The sequence below is a fragment of the Haliotis asinina genome, chromosome 6 (genome assembly GCF_037392515.1).
Source record: "Haliotis asinina isolate JCU_RB_2024 chromosome 6, JCU_Hal_asi_v2, whole genome shotgun sequence".
NCBI lineage: Eukaryota > Metazoa > Mollusca > Gastropoda > Lepetellida > Haliotidae > Haliotis > Haliotis asinina.
In genome coordinates this window covers 4,082,782-4,099,177 of record NC_090285.1, presented here as the reverse complement: position 1 = coordinate 4,099,177, position 16,396 = coordinate 4,082,782, and the positions used below count along the sequence as shown (strand labels likewise).

At 38.0% G+C, this 16,396-nt stretch overlaps 1 protein-coding gene across 3 annotated transcripts in view; it reads right to left on the bottom strand.

Annotated features, from left to right (window-relative positions):
- Positions 1–16,396, bottom strand: part of LOC137286453 (intermembrane lipid transfer protein VPS13A-like) — a 139,498-nt gene that overhangs the window by 85,826 nt on the left and 37,276 nt on the right. The window lies entirely within an intron of this gene.

Sequence of the window (16,396 nt, the reverse complement as noted above, 5' to 3'; positions counted from 1 at the left end):
TTGTAGACCACAGACCTCATACCCTTGAAGTTCCATGGTAGGATAGGTTTTCAGCACCCCATGCTTGCCATAAAAGGAGACTATGCTTGTCGAAAGAATCGACTAACAAGATCGGGTGGTCAGACTCAATGACTTGGTTGACACGTCATCTGTTTCCAATTGCACAGGTTGATGCTCATACTGTTAATCACTGGATTGTTTGTTTGAAACCTGATTATTTACAGACCACAGTCACATAGCTGGAATATTGCTGAGTGCAGCATAAAACTAACTTACTCAGACCTCAGCTGGTACACGGAAGCATCACCTGGGTAATGAGAAGATAGCTCTCATAATGACACAGACAGTGATTGAATGACTGTTCCCATATGCCAGGAAATTTTATTAAGTAAGATAAAATAATCTTTAAACGAATACATTCTTGTTAAAATTATTCACCATCAGTACCAAAACTCAATAGACATCATTTTATACAGTAGGTGCAACCTGTTGTCTGGTACAAGCAGGTTATTACAAAATTTCTCTCAACTGAGCACTGCCTAGAAACCAAAGCCATCCTTGTTCAAATGGACATAGGGACATCCTTTCATGCAAAATGATTTGTGAGGGCGTTCTTTTGCATGGCAGTATTTTAACATTGAATTTCTTACTAACTTGATCATAATTAATGGGTCTGGAGTCATGTTGTTGATGCTGTAAACAGAGCAGGCTGGTCTGTGGCTCTCATTCTGATTGGTACACTGGACCAGTAACGTAGCCAATCAGACTGGGAAATGGGAATAAAAGAAGAGCAATTTGAGACTGTGAGGATGGAATAAATCAAAAGGTAATGAAATGTGAGCTCTTCAGGATGCTGCTAAATAACCACCTGTTTTGCTGCCTGTGGCTATACATAATTTAAATTCTTGGTTATTGAAAATAAAGTCAGGTAAAGAGAACTGTATGCTATTTTTTCTATATAGTGCTATTATGATACTGCTACAATATTGTTACTCAAACATTAAACTTGGAAACTGAACAGGGACTTTTTGACCATAGTGAATAGTAAACTTTAAAAGGCAAATGTCAAATGTGCAGGATAGGCTGAAAAAATTGTGATACTTCATGTGCTTCTGAGTTCTGCACGTGACAGAAACCTGTCTGACATTGACTCAGATTGAAGCTAAAAATAACGGTGTTGAAAAAAGAATAACTTTTTTTGTTTGCTATCATATTTCTCTATACATTTTGCAACATAAATTGAACTGATCACTTAAACACAAAATTGGCAAATAAATATTTATCAAGACACATGAGCTCTCTCTGTTACTGCTCAACATCTCCATAGACTGGGAACATTTCATCCATGTGTCTGTGCACATCAAAAACACTGATAACAAGGTGCACAATCACATATTATTGATGAACTGCACTGCAGCCATAGCACCCATCAATGAGGTCATGTGCATCAACTAGGCACTATATAACCTTATAACAGTAGCATGAAGTGAGTGCTTTAAATGGCAGCTACTCATCTTCTATATATAACTGTTCCCTTGGGGAAAAGTTAGGGTAGTTCTGATCTGAAACTGCACAAGATTGTTTTCCCCATGACTGATGCATCCATAACAGATCTACCTGCTTTATTAACGAATCCTCTCTACTGATACTTCTATAAAATAAAATCCATAAACCAAATGTGGCAGTGGACTAGCCTAGTGGTTGAAACATTAACTCGTCATGCTGTGGACCTGGGTTCAATTCTGAACAACCAGTGAAAAAACCATACATGATGCTTGCCCTTGACATGCCCTTCCGCCCAGCTCTTATAGCAATGATGTATCCATGACTGATGTAACTCTACAGGTTCCATATGTTTAGGTTTATACAAAACAGCAGTTGGAAATATAAATGGCTGGATAGTTTTATAGAAAAATTTTTCTTCCGTACCACTCAAATCTCTGACAACAAATTTCACTCAACCTCTGAATAATTTATGAGCCCCTGTCACAAATTATGGTAAACACAGTACATGTGGAGCACTTTTTTACGAGAATTCTACATTTTCAGAGTCTGGTGTCAGCCCATGCCATATATCCCCAGCCTCCTCCCACACAGAACTACTCTGCTCTACCACCAGAGTGAATTACATGTGATCAATAAGAAAAGAGCATTTGTATCTATGATGTAAGAATACTACGTCCCACAAAGTTTGTGTACCTCTGTAAAGAAACCAGAGAGACATCAACTGCCATAATTGTAATCCTTAAGAGTACAGGTACATCATTAATAAGGGTTAATAATTCACTGTAAATTGAATCTATCTGGTCCACAGGTCCTTTTGTTTCCTTTATATAACTGTTCCCTTGGGGCAAAGTTAAAGCAGTTCTGATCCGATAGATTGTTGTCCTCACGACTGGGGCATCCACAAGGCTGTATTATAACGACAGATCCACCTGCCTTTATTGAAGAATCCTCTCTACTGATACTTCTATAAAACAAGAATGAAGAACCTAATGTGGCAGCGGAGTAGCCTAGTGTTTGAAACATGAACTCATCATGCTGCTCATGATCTTGTATTGGAAATGATTCATGGCCTAATTCACTATCGCATTACTGCATGATACGAATCATGCCGTGACTACAATCTGTTATTCCTCCCCCACACAAAGCAGTCGACAGAATAATTAAGGAAATCAAAGCCTTTTAGCCAAGAACCATTCTTATTTTACCAAGAATTACGATGTTTTAAATTTCTAGGTGTGATAGGGTAATTCTTTCTGTTTTGCCATGGAAATGTCATTGAATTTATTAATGCTATAATTCTATTCTGCTTAAAGTTTCCATGAAAGTTGCAACATGCTTAGCATGAATGCTTTTTTGTGACAATCTAGTAAGTGAATTCACACTGTTTTGTTCTTACATCAGCAATGTTCATGTGATAAATTAATTCAACAAGTATGTGCGAGTAATAAAGTCTTTGTCAGAGAAACTAGTGGTTGATAACACAAGCATGATCGACGGTGTTCCCACAAGTACAGTTTGTGCATTCATCACATAATCTTCTGTGCAGGCTGTCACAACACACACAGTCATCGCACACTTCAGCTTACCGTTGCCTGATTGGTTCAAGGCATCTGTAACAGGTTGAACAAGGAATGGAAACGTTAACTATTCATATCTAAAACATTACCATGTTATATTTGGGACCACACTCTCTCTGCACAGTACAGATTTTAGTGCTTGTTCAAACCCTGACAAGTTACCCTATCAGAGGTTTGCACACAGTATATGATATAGACTACCGTTTCTGTGAAAGCTACAGTGGTTGAGTAGGTGAAACTTTGTTGATGATTGCATGTATCACTGTGGGAATGTGGGTTTAAATCAGGATAAGACTCAATGCAAAAGAGTACTGGAATCTGTACTCTGCTGTGGAAATGCTGTCCCAAATATAACATGCTACATTTCACCACTATCTAAAAAGCATTTTGTATTTAAAAATATCAATTCCAACCAAGACATATTTTCAGCCTAAAATAATCTGCATGTCCTGCCAGCTGGTAGGCTGACGACAATTAATGTCAGATCTCGTTCAGTGACGACCAAGGGACTTATATTGATCAGCAGTGGAATCTTAGCCTGTCTAAACACATGTAGAGATGATGGTACGGGGCGGAAACAGCCTCCAGCACTGTTGTCGACACTGTTTTACTGAACTCATCAAACTTAGATATCAGGAAATGTGGTTCAAGTCAGGGCTTAAATATGGCATGCAATATTCGAACATCGAAAATCACTTTTGGATTTGAGGACATTTTTCCAGCCAGTTAAGGGAAGAGATCGATCAGAAGGATTCTCAAGAAATACTGGATGTTTACCTTATAATGTCATACTGCATAATATGATATTATTAAAAACATGAGACTGTATCCTTCACAAACACTCTCGTTGAGTTTTTATGTATATGTTTATAAACTCAGCTACACATCATAAAACCAAATGACATAAACTTTCAATCAAAATCTACTTTTCAAGAAAAAAACTAAGTTACATTCAATAACCTAACGTGCAAGTCAAAATTTAGAAAGGAATGCTTTTTGTCCACCATCACTGGAACAATGGCGTGAATCTCTGTTGGTGAGAGTTACTGTTGCAGTATTGTCAGAAAGGCAACCAGGCGTATAGACTGGTTCTGTATGATGGAGCTATAGCCTTGGATGCACTGACCATGCAGTGCGACACAATGCAATACTTATGTACAGCTATTGATGAAGACCAAACAAGAATAATGACAAGATCTAATGATAATGGTCTACAAGATTTTACACGGTACTCAAGTATAATGTCATTGTGTATTGACAACGCATTTCTGTTATTCTGGGAACTTCTCTCAAACTGACACTATGTGCCAACCACTGGCGTTATTGATTACTTTCCATTCATAGTTTTAATGTGTTCATGGAAGTACCATCAACATATACAAGGTCTTGTTATAACAATGTAATGCAATAACAGGCTTTATTACCCACAACATATGAAACAACACTGTACAAATCATCACTGTCAAATGTCACTTTATCTGCATGTGTGTATTGTGTCATCTGGACAACCTTGAAATTTTCTACAGTATAGCTCAAAAGGATTGAGAATGAGTTAGTATGGTCTTACGCCATTTTTATCCAGCAATATGGCGGCAGGGGACACCAGAAACAGGCTCCACACACTTTACCCATATGGGGAATGGATAAAGAAATAATAGGTACATTTATAGGTCCCCAGCAATGGATGCTTCTCATGCTAACAACATGCATGAATTTCTGGTAAGAATATCAGGGTGCCAATGTACAAAGCAACATATACGACTGTCCTATTCTGTTACCATATGGGAGTTACGATGACCTTAGGACAAAGATACAATGACCTTAGGACTAAGACTGATTTGTACAAAGGCACCAAGGTTCACAGGAACTTATGACTGTGACACATGGATTCTATGTAAGAACACAGCTCTAAAGCTAGTGATGATGCTATAGAAACCAACACCTTTTGCAGAGCACTAATAAAAGTATAGGTCTAAAAAATACTTGTCTACTGGTCTTTGTGTAAGAAGACAGTTTCAAAGAAACCACTGTTTGATGTTAAAGGCATTCATAAACTGGGTATAAAAAATAGGTCACTAGCAACTTTTGCTTCAGTCCCGTGGGGATTCCTAGTACTGTCCTTTACAAGCTATGCTAATACAAGGCATTAACACACAAGGATCAATGGTACCATGCAACCAGTCAACAGTTGTAAGGATTCCACATAAGAATTTATACTGAAACAACATGTGATTAAATATGAGGTTTCAACCATGACAACCCCATGAGAACTTACAGTCATAGGCCTATGTTAAAGTATGGAAGTTATGATAATCTTAGTCCTTAGTACTTAACATCCTTAGCACTATGACAATCCTAAGTGTGTGTTAAGGAACAGCAGTTACAATCACCTTAGCCCTTAGATTGCTTTGTACCTGGGCTCTACAGTCAGCCATTGGTGTTGATGCATTGGGAGTCTGTCAGACCTGGTATGTTCTCTCATTTCTCTTACAATACAATAATGATGACAGACAAACCATCATTTTCATATCTGTCATCAACTCATGCTGCAGGTTCATTTCATATTGGAGTGTTTAGCCAGCACACTCCCTTGTGTTTCTGTCACGTTTTGGGTATCTTGGGAATTACTGTATTCTACCCACACAAATCAGGCCTGATGCTCACTGACATGAGATATTCATATCTGGTTTTAATTCTGTATGAATAGCAGAAAAAGACTACTGGATATATTTATATTCTATTTTTGCATTTTTCTTTCAAGACACACATCACGATACTGTAAGCCTGATGTGTGAGAATAGCCCAGTGTGACAGAGGACTTAGACGTAAACCACTATGATGAGATGCATGAGCATCTCATTTGTAACACAAGAGTCATCAGAAGATGACATATCCCCCTGGCTCCCAACATATTTGAAAGGACAAATAATCTGACAGTTACTTAATGTGTCTTTAGACTAAGTTTGAATTGTTTCCATGGAATTAATGAAAAATATAAATGCCATATATCTGAAAAACAGCAAAAGGCACTGCTTCAAGATCTGTCTCATATATCTGCCAAGATCTGTTGAAAGATATTTAATGGTTTTCGAGTTGTACTCTGGAAACCATGCCTCTCCCTCCATTTCGAGACTAAGTCAGAATTGTTCCAATGGAAACCAGGAAAAATAAAAATGCCAAAACACTGTAAACAGCAAAAGGAACCACTTTGTGGTCTACCTCAAATATCTGCCAAGTTTTACTGACAGACATTAAGAAGTTTTTGAGTTCTGCTCTAGAAACAAAGCCCATCCCTGTTTAGACTAGGTCCGAATCTCTTCCATTGAAAATGGGAAAATGATAAATCACAAAAAGCTGTAAATAGCAAAGGGCACCACTTTAGGGTCTGCATCACATACAGTCGAACCCCATTGTCTCGAACTCGGTTGAGACGAATTCTCGGATGTGTCGAACTGACAACTTGGTCAATGCCGATTTCCTTATATTTATCATTTTTTTTACCCTGATGTGTCAAACTAGATGTGTCAAATTCCCGGTTGTGTCGAACTCATTGTAGGGTCCCCAAAGGCTCTAACAAGTACAAATTTACCCTTTTGTCTCGAACTGTCAAAGCTGGTTGTTGCAACTGAAAACTTCAGTCGCGCAATCGGAAGTCATCTTCATAAACGTGCTACCTACAGATCAAAAGTAACGATTAACAGACTCAACAATCAAGTGACATGTTTAACTACGCATCTATACACACATTGTCAGCACACTTACCAACTGAACTTTACTCAAACAATTAACCATAATTAAGTTGTTATCAGTGACATGTTGATCACGGACCGACAGGATATCTCTAAACAAACAATGGCGCATGTTGTTGTCATGTGACAGTCTATGTTAGCGGTCATGTGATTTCCTTGAAAATACAAAATGAGAAGTTGGATTATCTAAATTGATGTTTTGTTTTTGGTTTAGTATTTAAGGTGTAGGATCATTTTTTTTAACCAGTACGGTTAGTAACACGGCAGAGCAATTCAGTGAAGGACCCGGGGGGGATGTGATGCCATGCCCGAACGCCAAACAGACTGTAATTTCGGATTTTTTAAGAGATAAATTCCCCACATGTACACGTATGTACATTATTATTTTGTTTGTATGAACTATACAACTTTTATACCGACTGAAAATGAATTAGTGCTGTCAACTAAATGGGATCGCTTGTGAGTTTGTTAAATTATTCTTGTTCTTATCTTTTTGTATGTATATTTATTTGCCATGACGAATAAAGTGATTGAATTGATTTACATTTGTATATGTTGTAATTTAAAGATCAATACTGCCGTAAACGTTTATTGCAAAGATATATTTTTCGTATGTGTATCCTACTGCAAAATAACGATGTGTTAAGCACCGGGGTCGTGTTGGTTCTTGGTCTTTTCAGTGCTGACGGATGTGTCGAACACTCGGATAAGTCGGTCCCCTTGGACCCGACGAGTTCGACACAACGGGGTTTGACTGTATTTGTCAAATTTTGCAGACTGACATCAAGAAGTTGTTGAGTTCTGCTCTGGAAATGAAGCCCATCCCTCCATTTTGAGAAAAAGTCGAAATCATTTCAATGGAACCCAGAAAATGATAAATCACAAATCCCCGTAAATAGTAAAAGGCACCACTCTGTTGTCTTCCACACATATCTACCAAGTTCTACTGACAGATATTAAGAAGGTTTTGAGACTAAGTCCGAAACATTTCCATGGAAACCGAGAAAATAAGAAATCACAAAAAACTGTACATTGCAAAAGGCACCCCTTTAGGTTCTGATTGATATATATATACCAGGTTTTGCAGAAAAATATTGAACATTCTTTTAGTTCTGCTCCTGAAACCACACACCAAACAAACCACACTCCACTATTAGACTAACACCAAAACCTTCCACAGAAAAACGAAAAAAAATAAAAATGACAGAAATTTGTAAATAGCAAAAGGCACAACCATAGGTTCAGATTATTATATCTATCAAGTTTGGTCTAAAAATATTGAACGGTTTCTGAGTTATGCTCCTGAAACAAAATGATGACGGACGAACGGATGGATGGACAGGCGGATGAGGCGTCGACTATATCCCCCCACATTACATGCTGGGGGGATAAAAAAGAGAGGCAAACCTCAAGTTTCAAACACAGATTAGCTCTGCAGGTTGTTTTGCAGGTATGTGAATCATGGAGAGATGCAAGTCTGCTTCACATGAGAATGTTGTGCAATCTTTGATCATGGAACAAGTCCTTGGAGATCCTCTGAGGAATATCGGTTGTATTAGGCATTGAGATATTACAATTCAATTATTCAGTTCTTCAAGAACAGAAGGACAATAACAGCATTTTGTAAAAATAGCCCGAGACAAAGTGGCGATAAACTATATAAATCCAGCAGGGGTTGCCAAATATGATAAATACATTGTGACAGGAGCATTACCTGACTCCTGGCAAAGAATGTCAAACCAACACTTAATGCAACATGTCAAACAAGAGATAATACCTTTGGGAGATCAAACAAAATGTCACGCAGTACATCCATGATGACTGAATATGTCAATAGGTGAAATAAACCTGTTTACTGGAAATAGCCCTGGCTGAGACACAATTACATGAAGGGCTGCCTAAGTAGCTGATGGGACATGTGAGGGGTGTGAGAGCAGTCCTTGACGAGGTCTGTCTGTCAGTTTCAGTAACTCATGGTGAGAACACAGGGAAAACATCTCTAACGGTGGCCTGCTGGTCACATTGAATGAGCACCTCACGTGAAGATTTGGGTTAGAACTGGTCTTCATGCTTGTAATAAGTGTCAAAGGTAGAAAGGCCACACATGGCCAGATAGACATGGCGTAGATAGGCCAGATGGCAAAAATGATCTAAACTCAGAGATCACCAAAATAAAGAAGATCTCTTGAATTACAACGGATTTTTGAGCTACACACGTTCAAGGACTCAGTAATAGGATTGTAGGCAAAAATATCCCTTTTAGCTTTCTTTTTGCCATAAGAGTTGACTAACTGGATTGGGAGATCAAGCTCAATGACATGGCTGACATTTGTCATTGTATCCCAATTGCATATGACTATGCTCACACTGTTGATCGCTGGAATGTCTGGTCCAGACACTATTATTTGCAGACCACTGTCATATAGCTGGGATACCGTTGAGCATGGAAAATCATATGACAATACACAGAGCACATTACACAAAGTCAGGTCTGTCCCATTCAGTGAGCAGTTAATGGTGGAAATCGAAATCGAATTCTTTTAGAAAAGGTTTGTAACATTATAAGAACATTCAGAACTTAATTCTTCGATTCTTCAGTAATCAATCAAGCTTAGCAGTTGTGATATGTGACTTCAATGATGGTGTTAAATCTGAACGCAGCTGTTCTGTCGCTCAAATATGCTTTACAAGCATGACAAAGAACAAAGTTAACTGACTGCTGGAAGCTAGAACAAGTCCTTTAATGGAAGCCAACTTCATCAGGCATTGGGCAAACACTGGCCTGATACGGCAGATGATGGCTTGTGTTCTCATGACAATCAGCTGTATAGAGGAGATTAGCTGGTAGCATTAACAAATCAGTTTGGGGGTAGACTTCTGTCAGGTCCATGTGATCTTGCTGCATGACACCTTGGTTCTCCCTGTAAGGTCATGTGTGCTTGTGACTAAATGATGTAGCTGTAGGGTATATTTCACACTTTCATTATGTGTTCACATTCTGTAGTATGGTGGTGAGATGAAATGAGGTTCAACATTTTCAGAATTGATTACTGCACAATGTATGTCTGTGTGTGTGAATGTTTGTGCGTCTCTGTGTGTGGTGTGGGCTAAATGAGAGAAACCTATTTCTAGTGTCTACCGCAGAAGCACAGCTGAAATATTGTTAAAAGTGCTGTATAACCATACTCATTCACTCACTGTGTATTGTTTGGACACAATGTATGTAGCATATTTCTAGTGTCCCTGCACTGACATTGCTGGAATAATGTTAAAAAAGTGTAAAACCATACACACTCACTCACTCACTGTGTGTGATGTGGGCGTAATGTATGAAGCCATTTTTTTATGTCCCCTGCAGTGACATTGCTAGAATAATGTTAAAAGCGGTGTAAAACCATACTCAGTCACACACTGTGCATGGTGTATGTGTGTACTGGTCCTGACAAATGCTGAATTTACAGTGCCAGCCCACTGAGATACAAAGAAGAGTACCCTTACTAACTCCAACACAGTATTTGGACTCTACCTGCTCTCCAAGCACAAGCTTTACATACCACGGAAGTGATCCATGTGGTACAGATGGCTGTTAACTTATCATGTCCTTGTTGGAAGCCTCGTGGCTTATCTCAGCAGGGACAACAACTCACTGTCAAACGGAACACAGTTTCTGGCACCATTACCCATCATGCTACAACTGTATCTATGACATATTAGGAATAAACCAGTTAATCATATAAGTATGTTTCTCTGCAGGATTAAGCCAATGGACAAAAATGGTATCAGTTGGCATCATGTACGGATAAATATGCAATATGAAAAGGCCTGTTTGTAAGAAAATACGGCATCACCTACATCTAGTTCAGACATTATGATGTTTCAAAATGACAAAATCTGTTGTCTTAAAGATCACATATACTCCAGGGGGTGCAAATGCATAAATCAATAATTGACATCGTTATAAATGAAACCCTGTCATTAAAGCTGCTCAATTCGATCTTTAATTACCTCAAATCGACCTTTTTGATGACAGTGCACAATTCTCAGACGCAAACGAAATGTCAACCAACCAGAGCGGCGTGTCTCCAGGACGTAATAGTAGGTATAGATATGAGGGTCTATGCAGAATTCATCTACATTTCAGGGCGTAAACTATTTCATTTACAGGTTTATACAAACCTGAAATTGCGACAGCTGTTGTGAAAACTGAAAGCTCTATGTTCTCACAATCTACTATCATTTAGTTTTGTCTCCTGCTTTGCATGGTTTCCGAGTTACAAGCCTTGTTTTCATAGACGATTCTGTCAAAATCACTTGGTGTTGCTAGGTTGTAATCCGTGTTAGGTGGTATAAACCTACACGTTATTTGTCATCATTCACTTGATGCTCAGTCAATGAATTTATAACAGGTATAATTAGTGGTAACGCCACTTAGATTACCCGACAAAGGTCCCCATTTGGCATTTCTTGTGTCTGGATCGATCAAAGGATTAACCTATAACACGCTGATTGATTAATTACTTTCATATGGATTTCAATGGGGATTTGGCAAAAGGTAGTGTCTATGTATGTACATTTACTAATCTATACTGAATACACTCTGTCGTTTATGTGTCTATGTGAAAACGACACCCTTCTTTCAAAGGATTAACTGCCAATACATTGACTGATTGCTCATTATTGGCTAACTAAATTACTTTTTTAAAAGGATGACGCATATTATGCAATTAGTTGCCACGTGTGCTATCTTGGGTGACCAATGAGACTATACAGCAATGTGAAAAATCTGAAACGATACTTTTCGTACATAGATTGTTGAAAGACACATCACTTGGGAAATCTGCAGATGAATTATATATAACTCGTTTTTGTGGATATTGATGGATACACGGTAAGAGCCTGACATTGCTCCTATAACTTTGATTTGTTTTAATTCTAATATTTGCATTTCGTTTTCATTAAGTTGTCGTAGCTTTCAACAGAATCATTGTTTTCATCGTGAAGTTGTAATGATACAGACAATATACACTAGGGTGTGCGTGTGAATTATGATTCATAAAGGCAAACTGTAAAATGCCTGGATAATACATTCCTGTTATACATTCGCAGATGGCTTCTTTTTGTTAAGTTTTAAAATGCATACAAGTATGATTATAAAGTAATTAGGATTATGAAACCAAATATAAAGACGTATATTGACAAGTGTCTACATACTGGTGAGTAACGTTTACAAACCAAGTAAATCCAGGAAGTGTAGAAATTTATCACGCAGTATTTTCACTTCGACCCCGACCTCACTTATGTTACGGTACAAGTTGTGTCATGCAAACTCCTTTTAGTCATGCTTCTAATACATATTTAACTACTAGTAGAAAGTAGTTTTGATTTTCTAACTTGATGAAAACAAACCATAATCTCATTAATTCAAATGGACTTTAGCCTGTGACTTCACAATTTTCAAAAATGGCAGAACCCTGTCTGAGAATGAATGCTATTTAAGTTTGTTTCACCGACTTACAAAATCAAAATTACTTTTCACTGGTAGTAAAATATGTATTTTATTTATGGACAATAGGATTTTGCTTGACATTGCTTATAACATAACAATTTCACTCTTGGAAGCAAGGCGGAGGTCAATATAATATTACTTGCAACAATATTGGTACTTCCACCACAAACTCACGGAAAGCATTATGGACAATAGGATATCCTTATGATCAGCAATGAGTAGTAAGCAGTCTTTATTTTATAAACCTGATGCAACTTGAACTGCATTTTCTATCCTGGGAGCGTGGTAGGGGGCGAACCATCCAATTTAGTATATACCACAGGCTTCCACAAAGCTCGCTTTGCACATACAAACTACCAATTTAAGCACAAACTACGGGGTCCGGTGGAAATCTGTGCATAGTGACACCATCACCCAATCCCAAGGAGCAATTAACGCCAACACAACAATTTGGCATGTCTTTGGTGATGTCAAGAAATCAGCAAAATGATGAGCTTCCTACACGTTTTCTATACAACTAACTGAAAATTGTTCCTTCATGACGTCACTGCAGGGTTCTGGTGACAGAGTTATGTAACCTGTCTGCGGTTTCGTTTGCAGGCGAGACAGAAGCAGACGGCCTTTTAGCAACTTTTAAGCACTTGGTATTAATTAACCACAAGTTTTTTTTAAAAAACAATGGTGTTCCGCTTATGACTAACCAGAAGTCTTTCATATGCAGTGATAAAAAGAGTAACAAAAAATTGAGTTTAGTTGTTCTTTAAAGGGTTGGAACTGAGGGTCAAGACAAGCATAGGTCACTTGACCTAAACTGTAAATATATTGGTCTGCAGTCTTTCTAAAAAGAAAACAGTTTGATTTGGGCAATATAGAGCCTATGTATGAACTTGTTTGGGATACTTATAGTTACTGGATAACCATGTCACAGAATCAGTTTATGTTAAATGAACAGAGTGGATTTCCTGTACAGTGTATCTATAACTTCCTTACTTGTAACATCAGTCCCACTCAACACATCAGGAGGTGACTTACTAATTGTCAAGGTCAACTGTCAAGTTGACAACAGTGCTGCTGTTGCGAATCGTAAACCAAACCCACTATCGATTATCAGAGGACTTGTGAACGATTATCAACTATAAATACATACATTTTTTCATTGTAATCATCAATTTTAAAGGTTTTCCCCATTTATTTTTCTAATTTATGTTAGTGTAATTATTCTGTTTATTCATACAACTATTTATCAGCATATCCCATTATGTTCACAATGGATGTAAAATGTATTCACAGACATAAAAATATGCTGTTTTTTTAACAATTGATAACTATTTTCAATAATGTTTTCAATGAACTTTTTTTTATTTTGATCACAGGAAACCATAAAATAGTGCTGCACCAATGTGCCAGACTGATGAGAAAGGTCAGCATTTCTGAAACCCTGATCGTACCCCATGTCTGCAGTAAGCAGGTAGCATAACTACATTGAATAGGCAGGGAGATCCAGCAACATCTCATGAAGACACTGCCTCATTAAGTCCCTATTGAACTAGTTTAAGAAACTTGATCTAGGTAACGATGGAACAATATCACTCTTACTGCTGGTGAGTTACAGAGAGTAAGAGAGTTCATAAGCCACTGACGATGGCATCAAGACCCATTCTGGGTCATTCTGATTGTCATCTTAGAGGTTGGTAACAATAAAGGCAAGCTACTTTAAGGATAGTACAAGATATGTGATGTGCAACTTCTTCATTATTTGCATACAACGTTTCTGGACTAATACATGCTCTTTCATTAGCTATATTACCCTACCAACTTCTAAATGCCTATCAGACATCTACTTTAAGGATGACAACAGTAAAAGATTCTATACCAAAACTTTGTATCATGATATAATACAAAAACTGCCATGCATAACAAGTATCTTATCTTTATAAAGGACATACCAAGCTACTGAGAAATGTCACTCAGAGTTGCGTTTAAAATCCACTGAGGATTTCACATATTGTACCAAGTGGGAAACTGAACCTGGGTCATCAGCGTGATGAGTGAACACTTTAACCACTAGCTTACCCCACCGCCCCATCACACAGAGAACAGGAAAGTATTCATGACACAACATTGGTGATCTTTACCATACAAGCAAGTATATAATGTCAGTGTAACCTTGCTGGCAGGACAGATGATCTTGCACATGATTGTCTCCTAAGGCTGACACCATCGGATCAAGGAACACTGACATGTACAACTGCGTTTGGACACAGATAGTCGGATTACACACGTCTGGTTCAAGGAACACAGCAGACAATCATTGACTTCTCTGGGAGAAGATAATTCTGACAGATCACACCAACAGGGACATCAGTGCATGAAAACACTACAGTACACAGAATGAACAACAAAATACCAAATGACACCTCACTGGTCTATGTAGCAGCTGTTTGCAGCAAGAAATAATTGAAAAATGTATGAGTGATCAGCTTCTTTGAGTGTCAATTTTAGAAGTTGAAGAGTCAGATAATGTTATGGATGAACAACTTTAGATGGTGAATTTGTTGCACCATCTGAATAAAAAAGCTGTTTATCCGTAAAGTTTGCTTTGGGATGAAATCCTCAAGCAATCCATTTCTGACATGCTTATGACTTCTGTGAAACTTCAGAGCTTGAATATGTGAAATATCTGAACATAAAAATAGCAAAACAAAGAATACAAGTCTCTATGGACTTCCTCAGAGGGAACAACATTGCTGTACTGCCCTCACCCTCTTTGTCCCTGGATATGGCACCAATCGAGCATGTGTGGGATGAAAAGGGTAGATGGATACTGACAACTGCTCAGCCTCAAAACCTTAGAGATTTAGAAGCCAGACTGGTCAAGGAATGCAATAAAATTCCCAAGTCTACAATCATCAGTTTCCGGCAAGCCTGAAGAACACAACCCTGCACAACGCATTATGATGCCTTACATGACTCAGCCACCTGCACCTCCTCTATCCAACTATTTATTGAGTGCACAGTTGTGATATCCTGAAATCACTATTTACATTTATCACAGTCCTGTGAACAAGTGGTATTATAATGACAAGGTTGGTCTGATCCTTGTTGGCCTGCTGTTTTCTGTGTTCACTGAACATTCCCCGGCCATCTCCTACAAACTGTTCATCCTTCATTACACCTCAGACACCATGAAATGCCATCAGCAAGATTCCAAATTTAGATAATCTGCATCCCTGTCTTGTGGGACTTTGATAGGTCTACACTAAGTGACTGCTCTTTAAACATCACACAAGCCAGGCCTCTTGGATGCTTCTGTTGCACAAAACATGGCTCTGTGACTTAGCACTCTGACAGTCCTTGTCTTGAACACAAGATTCAGCAGGAAGCCTAACCACATGGCTACCAAATCAATAGGATCTACACGAAACATGCCCAAGATCAAATCATACCATCATTCACTGCCAGATATGTCATTACAGGGTGGAAGTATTCAAGCTGTTGATGATCGGATCTACATTTCCACCTTTGTGCAACATGATGCTGATACTAGCCATAGTAATTCATAGAGGCCTGCTCCCTGCTAATGTTCAGCCCTAGGTCTGCAGTAAATGTTAGAAGAACTTGCAAGCTTCCCATATCTATAACCAATGTAATTGATTAGTAATGGTGACTTGTACATCACTGACAACATACCAATGAAAGAAAAGGAAATATTGTTTGGGTTTACAATACCACATCAAATGAAATGTTAATCTAAAAAAAAATCTGATCAAAATCTAAAATCAAAATTCAGAAGATAGGGACAACTAGTGCCCAATCTGTTGTCAAAGAGACTTCTTATTGTTCCCACTTGATTAGAATTACAAAATAACATGATTATTAATAAACAAAGATGGCAGGATGTTTGCCCTTACCAATACACATAAGGGGAATTACAGTTCTTTCAAAATTTACTTGCCAGGTCAGACTTTTAATTTATGCCAAATGAACAGAATCACAAAATACATGTAGCATGATCATCAATTAATTAGGAGAACACAATTTGTCTATGCTTATAAGAT